Raw genomic sequence first — 7,921 nt, 5'->3', positions numbered from 1 at the left:
GGTTCTAATAGAAAGGTGTCAGAACACACAATGCATCGCAGTTTGTTAGTATGGGGCTGCAGAACATTCTAAACACCAGGGTGCTCAGGTGGTCAGGATGTTATGGCTGATCGGTGTATTTGCTATGTAAAGATGTCTGTCCGTGGAAAAAACAAGCACTTTTCATGGACATACTTTGATGGGCAACAATTGGCCCCTAAGGATTGTGACACTATATTGTCCAATATAACTGAATTAAGGGTTTATTTCAACTAAACTAGTGTTAATGATTGTTGGACAGACTGTGGAAAGACTAACAAAAATGTTTTTGGTGAGTTTTATTTTGTTCCTGTCAGTTTGAAGTGTGTTTTACAATACTCTGTGGGGTAAAATTGGAGTCTGATGAGCCATAAAACACGTTTGTTTTGGTCTGAGATGCTGGTGCTCTATTGCGACATCTAGTGCCAAGTGAATTTCATATATATATGGCCTTTAAGGAGGTATCTCAAACCAGTGAACACTTCATAATCAATGATATTCAAAATGATCATTCATTAATACATTGCCCTGTCAGCAACCCAACTATATCTGTTCGGCCTTTTGTGTCCAGTCCAGCAACACAGCCGGGGTTCCAATTCCGTAGGCCTCCGCCAAAAATAATGTTGAGCCTGGCATTGTGCTTACAGTATTTGATTGGCCAGTGCACAACCTTGCTGGATGACAAACACACATCCCTGACTGTGTTAATTATTGTGGCGTAAACGCTGCATTTCTGCTGTTTGCCTCACAATCATTGCAACAAAAGACTACTCGATTGCAGCCGTGATAACTTTAAAGCCTTGTGATATCCTGTCTCTCAATATTATAAATTGTGCAGAACTGGGCAGTGTTTGGTGTCTGATAAGCCCTTAAACTTTTATAGCGGTTCTGTTACTTAAACTGGCCTTTCATGTTCAAATCTCATTGTCGTTGTCCAAAACTACGCTTACCCACCAAAGCAGCCCCTTTGCCTTAATGCTTGTCTGAAACTACTCTCCTGCAAAATATGTGGACAAGGGGTCATTGCCTTGTTGCTCCATCAAAATCTCGTATAGTTGGGTGCATTGGTGGGCCAGGGGTTTACGATGCTGTCTATGTAATAACAACATCCCCGGGTTCAAGTCCGACCTTTCCTTTCCTGTCACCTCTCTACCGTCCCCTATCAAAAAGTAAATAGTCCCATAAATGCCGTTAAAAATGTCCCTTATAGGAATAAATTTACTTTCTGGATCACCATAACATACGAAGTACAAAATATTCCATATTTATTGCAGTGAAAGTTCTTTATGACCATTTATTTGTAAGACAACTAGGATTTTTTAGGAATTCAAAAATACTGCTTTGAGGTACACCAGACACTGTTTTTTTTATTTCTACATGTCCACAGAGAGATTTGGATGCAGGTCCTCAGATGTGTTGAGAACACTCACACACCCACTGAGAGAAAAAGCAGCAAGAAGCCTAACTGAGTAATGGTTAATGGGGTTTGCCATCTCCAGCTCTTTAGTGGTGGCCAAACAGACCGTCTGCTGAGTAAATTCAAAGTGCTAATCAAGTACTTTTCACCTCAGCAGGGATGATAAAGGCTCCAGAAATCAAATTACAGTATTCAACTTCTGACACGTTTCCAAGTGTCTGAGGAACAGTGGGCGATCTCAGCGTCCCGCCACGTTTGACCTCTGAGATGCAAAGTGTGCTACAAGTGATAACTTTTGCCAGTGTATATGTGTCTGAATGAAGTGTGAAGTCTGGCCCAGTAGCCTCATTGCAGACAGGGGTCAACCATTGGGTGTCACCATTCTAGCATGACTCCGCTCTGACAGCAGGGCTGTGTGCACAGTGTCTTGCCAGCCTTTGCATATATACAAAGCAGTGTTGTTGCTTGTCAAACACAGTGGCGGGACATTTGCATAGTGGTCTCGCTGCTGGTGCCCTTCACTCGCCCTGTGCCACTTCCATCACGCATTTCAACCTCTCAGCACCTGGGCCATTTTGATCCTGTTGTTTTGAATTCATAGTTTAGATTGATTTCACATTTGTCTTCGGTGCGGCATGAATTGACGTCCTCTTGAAGTGATAAATTAAATGTATGTCCCAATGTTAGATAGATGCTTTGTTTTCCTGAAATTCTATCACTGCATGCAGTGCTCTCAGTCATCCCTAACTATATCTCACAAAAAGACCAACTCCTGTGATAAATAATAGATGATTTTAATCATTAAAGCAAAGTTAATGACTTAATTTGGAATCATTTAGAGAATCTTTCTCGTTCCATATTTACTGCAGCCATTTAGTTTAGCTCTTTGTTGCTGAATCATAATAGTGGACAATTATTACATAGATTTCTTTGACACTGTCTTTATTCTGGTAGTTTTAAAAGTCTGACTGATGTTCAGAAATATGTTTTAATGCTTTTACTCACTCTAAATAAATGATATTTGGCTCAGACCACCTGTGCCGCTGCTCCCGAATGTAGAAGAAGCAAAGCACAGATTTTAAATTAAAATTCAACATTCCCGGCTGTATTACATGACGGAATGTATTGCCAGCAAGGCAGCGGAGTAACCGTTTACAGAGCTTGAAAACACATGCCAGAGCCTTTAAATGTGCTGATAATAGCTCCCACTTACTCTCTTTCCTATTATCTCCCCCTCATCTGTGACATACACACATACACCTCTGTGTTGTATGCCACACAATAAAAACACCCAGCATCTGTTGTTGTAATCATTAGAACAGTTGTCTTTTTAACAGCCGCCCAATAATGGCTGTCCTGCCTGTAGGTCGTCGACAGTATTCACTCTCATCCTGCTGCTGCTTGTTTTGAAAATCACAAGACTTTAGTGAAAGCAGGCCACTGATGCAAATGAGTGAACTGCAAATGATGGAACAAACAGCATCATGGTTTGACACATCAGCTGTGTGAAGAGGGCCCTATTTCTTGCTTGTTACCTTTATTTATGTTTTTTCAGTATATCTTAGCCCAGATAAAAGAATTGTGTTTGCATGCATGTACAGTCTGTGTATGCGTGCATGTCTGAGCACGTCTGTTTCGTTGTGCACCTGTACAGAAAGGTGCAAAATCATAAGAGGTAGCTGTGAACCCCTTTTGTTGAAGATTAATTGCCTTAATTGTGTTAGCACTCCACCGCTGCTTCGCCGGAAAGGGAACTAGTGTCACCAGCTGGGTAATCCATCTTCATAGCAGCAGCCCCCCTTTTTTTCCTGCGGAAGACCATTGGAGGGGGCGGATGGGGGGGTGGGGGGTTGTCTTATCTACCCCAGACAACCCTGCAGGGACGAGGTTTAGATGACATCAGCTGGAACAAAGCAGCTGAGAGAGCAGAGTAGAGCAGGTCTTGCTGATGAGTGTGTGTAAGTGGGCCGTGTCAGCCACGGAGAGCGGCCTGAAAAACACGCCATTTCAATATGTCACAAGCAGGAAGAAATCAGGTTTGTTAGGCCGCTCGCACCAGACACATTCAATCCACCGTCCTCTCGCGAAGCGCTGCAGGATGTGCTGACGTCTTGATGTTGCTTCCTCTTGCAATAAAACGCCATCTTTTAAAGACCTTGAATATTTATCTCTATTGGCTTTGGCAGTCATGCAAATATTTCTTTTGGTCCTTTGAAAGAAGGTGTTTACCCCTGGAGGGAGGCATTACAGTGCTTTGGGTGTGGTTGGGACTTTTGTTTTTAGCCGCTCTGATGTTGCAGCACGTTTCCTTGTTACATGTTGCCTTGTTCTGTGCTTTTGGTGCACGTTACAAAAGATTGAGAATAATAATGCTTTAGTTGCTTTAGTAAAAATATATATTTGGTCAATACATCATCTCTGTGGCATTCACTCTGTCCCTCTCCCCTCCTGGTAGTTGAGTGACGGTCAGACGTTCAGTGTGTCCCTGGTATCCATGGCAATCCCTTTTAGTAAGCGTAGTCCAAAAGGTCAAACATCTAAAATAGGCTTGAGATATGGCAATGTGATGCAAATGTTTTATGCAAAAATTTTCTCTTATTGTACTGTATGACTTTTTTTTTCCTCCCTAGGTTATGCATCATACCTCTCAAAAAAGTAATTTAGACTGGGGAAAAAATTCATGTGTTCCGAGGGGAGACCAAGAAAAAAAGGCACCTGGCAAATTGCTGTCCATTCAAAATGCCAATTGGGCTCCTGTTGTGTCCAAAAGTGTGCAACACAGATGATATATAAATTATGTAATAATATTATGTTCAATAATAAACTGTTAACATTTTCTGAGCTCTCTATGGAGCCTACTAATTATATGGCATTTGTGACATTCAGAAAACTAGAATTCCACAAATTATTCAACTTTTTCCTTTTGCCTAACATAATTGTGTATCAGTCATACACTGTGGTGTCTGTGAAACTGCTCTGGTTATCTGACTTGAATGGGAGAAAATGGTGCTGATGGCTGAGGTATTGTATGGTTTATTATTTCAAGCCTCATTTATTCTACTGACATGAGCTCTGGATCTCTTCTCCTTACCAGTGATTTTAATTACTTCTATTAGGTACAAAACCTCGAACTGTTTAAGATGGTGCACCAGTGTTAGCTGTAAAAGTCATTGTGCACTTGGGAGTGTAACCATTTGTGTGACATCTTTGAACAAGGTGAATACAGGAAGCTTGTTGCCAGGGTAACATCAGTTCAAAGTTTTATCAGTTCTTTCTTACCCAAGATTAGTGGCTTCAAACAACTGGAGGTGTACAGTCCCATGGCACATAGACAGGAACATAAAGGAAGGATGCTACTGGAGAGAGGGGGAAACGAAAGTGTGTAAAATGTCTCCAAAATGACGGTAATGTTGAAATTCATTCATCATGGCTTGTCTGTCCTGTATTCTCAGCGCAAATGCAAAATATTTGTGCTTCCATTAGTTAATTAATTAGTTAATTCAAAGTTATTGGAATTTACAGATCTTACTTTTGGTTTCTAAATTGCAACTTCACTTCTGTGTGGTGACTGTGTGTAATTCATATTGAATGTACAAAAAAAGATAGTGGGAGGTGAAAATTAGATTTTACAGTTGCATACAATAACACTCATTTCACCTTCTTTTATTATTTAGACAAGGCTAGGTCATGCTTTTGCTAAAATCTTGTGTAAAAATAAAATTCACATTGCTGCCAGGAAAATCTCACATCAACCATCGTCTTAGTGGCATCTTTAGCCAGTGAAAAATAGCCTTTATTAGTGGGTTTGGTTGTGATATGATAAAGCAGGCAGACTAATCTCGTTGGAAAACACTCCCTCCTCAGTAGTTTAAAGCATCTGAATCAACACTGCTTTATTCTATAAGTGCATTCATGGCGGGTGAGTACAAACAAGCTGCGTCTTTATCACACATTGCATTGTTGAGTAAATCACTGCTTATTCAGACAATCAGTCAGGACAGCCGTGGGTTACAGAAAACACTACAATGAGCAGGCTTAAGACTGGAAATGTTTACACAACTGTGTTCTGGTCAGATGGTCGGGAATATATACCATCACTGGTCGGAATGCTTTCTGTGTCAGAAGAAACCAAAACTGGTTTAGCTAAAAGCTAGCTAACTAACTAAATGCTAACTCCCTTTCTGTGCGATTTGAATCCTCAAAAAATAACAATAACCCAAAGGCAAAACAATGCAAACATTAATTTTTATTTTTCTTCTTACAGAAGAAAGATACAGATCACAGACTCTAAATAATACGAAAGTAATTCTATATGCTGGTTTTGAGTCTTTTTGATCATAATTGGGGAATAGTTTTTATCATGGAGCATGAGAAACATGATTATTCATATCTCTTTATACATGATCATAACACTTTCACGGTTTCTGATCATCTGCCTGCAGGTGTGTCTTGATTTTTCACCATCTCAGTCTGTGTTCTTTACCAATAAATAATGTTCAGAAACCAGGATAAGGTGTTAACATGTCACACACAGTTTCACTCCAGGTAGCGTATCCAGGTTTCTCTAAACCACAATAAAGTCAGATCCAGGATAAGCTGTGCTTTACATGTGCAAAATCCTGATCATAACTAAGATACTAAAGCACATGTAAATGCACACTCAATGTGGAAAATTATTTTAAATTTCCTTTTTTTTTTTTAAAAAGAAAGAAAAAGCCATGTATATTGCATTGCACAATAATTCCATGTTTAACTTGTCCAAATTACACTTGCCTTTGTCATAAAGAAAACACTATCAAATCTCAAAGTGGCCACATCCGAGCAGCTTGACATACTAATGGGCCAGTTGTTTCAAAGTCTGCGCAATTTACGCTGGGAAATCAAACGCCATTGGGAAATTGGCCCTAATGTCGGGCCCCTGCATCTTCCCATATTTCTTTTTTTATCACTTGTCACAAATTGAGCTTAGATGTACACTTGGAGACCTCTTTTAATTCTGCTTTTTACTTCTGCCAAACTATTGACACACACATTGAAGTGTAAGCGTGGCGTATGAATCAGTGAGCATGAGAAATTACTATCGCAGGATGTTCTCTGACTCATTTCGTGCCTGCAGCAGTTTGGAAATCATCTGCTAGGCGTGTTTATAGCTTTAAGTGGTGTCTGTTAAAGCCTGAGCTGTTTGGTGCGATCTTAACATGACAAGTTTTTGAGTGGCTCACTGAGTTAGAGTGAAAAGACACAGGAGAGCATCTGTATGTGGCCTGGATGTTGATTAGTCCATTAGTCTGTAGAGAGAGCAACACTTGCTATAGCCGGATAGGCCAGATTCCATCTGTAGTCGTGACCCACTGGTACACTGTCCCTCTTGCATATTATATATCCCTCCTACATTGGCAGAGCAAATAAGCATGTCTGTCACGTAAATGAAGAGATGTCTCGCAGAGTGATCTCCATTTATAGGCCCATCTGCTCTGCCAGACGCACTCCAGAAAGGATCAGCGTCAGGAGAACACCAGCGCTGTGGAAGAGGCATAGCAGCAAACTCTGCATTAATTTACTTATCGCATATCTTCTTATCTTCCTGTGATGCCTTTGTTCTGTTTCAAGGAGATTTTAATAAGAGCCTCATCAAATGTCTCAGGGCTTGATTTTATGAAGACTTAAGAATTAATAAGCGCTGTATGGAAACAGGTGTATTAATAAAGGTGGTGATTAAATGATCTGTGTGAACGGACAGCCCAGCACTGCTATTTCCGTTTCCTCATTCTTTGGGTGCATGCTGTTATACTTATTAAAAACATTGTTTATCATGTTTAAATGTCACTTCACATTTTCATCTCTAATTTCCTCATTTGCCTCTAATTGAACATCTGCTTGTGAAGTGGAGCTCTGGCTCTCTGTGGAGGTTAGCAGTGTGCCAGGCCGGAATACTGAAAGCTTATGTGCCCAAAAAGACTTATTTCATTACTTTGCCTTGAGGAAAGGTTTAGTACCTGACAAGGCTGCCGTGGACAGCTGACTGGTGCTTTTCATTTTGTCTTCGCCCACACCTCTCCACCCTGGCTGTGGTTTAAAAGAGCCATGTGAAGGAGCACGGTCCCCCTCGCCTGAGAATGGGAGCAAGCCGAGGATTAGTGCTTTGCTGATCCTGGCAGCTGCAGACAACACACCCGATACTGTTCAGAGGTGCCTGCTAGCACACACACATCCGTATAGCAGATTAAATGTTTTATTTATCCAAACGTGTCTCAGAGTTAGCGCTGCTCAGGAGGCAGAAATAATCTCATTCATTGGTGGGCAGAGTCGAAGTACTACTTTTTTTTTTTGGAAGGAAGTTTAGGTTAATAGCTAGCTTGATTAGTAATCACTAAGTAATAACTTATTTTAATTATAAGTTGTTCATACATGAACATTACATTCATGATATTGGAAGGTCAGCAGGGTATCTTACAAGCAAGTATGACTAATCTGAACATGAAGGGC

At 40.6% G+C, this 7,921-nt stretch overlaps 1 protein-coding gene across 1 annotated transcript in view; it reads left to right on the top strand.

The window, feature by feature from the left end:
* Window positions 1-7,921, top strand: part of cntn4 (contactin 4) — a 54,131-nt gene that overhangs the window by 16,901 nt on the left and 29,309 nt on the right. The window lies entirely within an intron of this gene.

Source organism: Morone saxatilis, unplaced genomic scaffold, assembly GCF_004916995.1.
Source record: "Morone saxatilis isolate NCDOM2014 unplaced genomic scaffold, NCSU_SB_2.0 Contig18, whole genome shotgun sequence".
Classification (NCBI taxonomy): domain Eukaryota; kingdom Metazoa; phylum Chordata; class Actinopteri; family Moronidae; genus Morone; species Morone saxatilis.
This window is presented reverse-complemented; position numbering and strand designations above follow the sequence as displayed.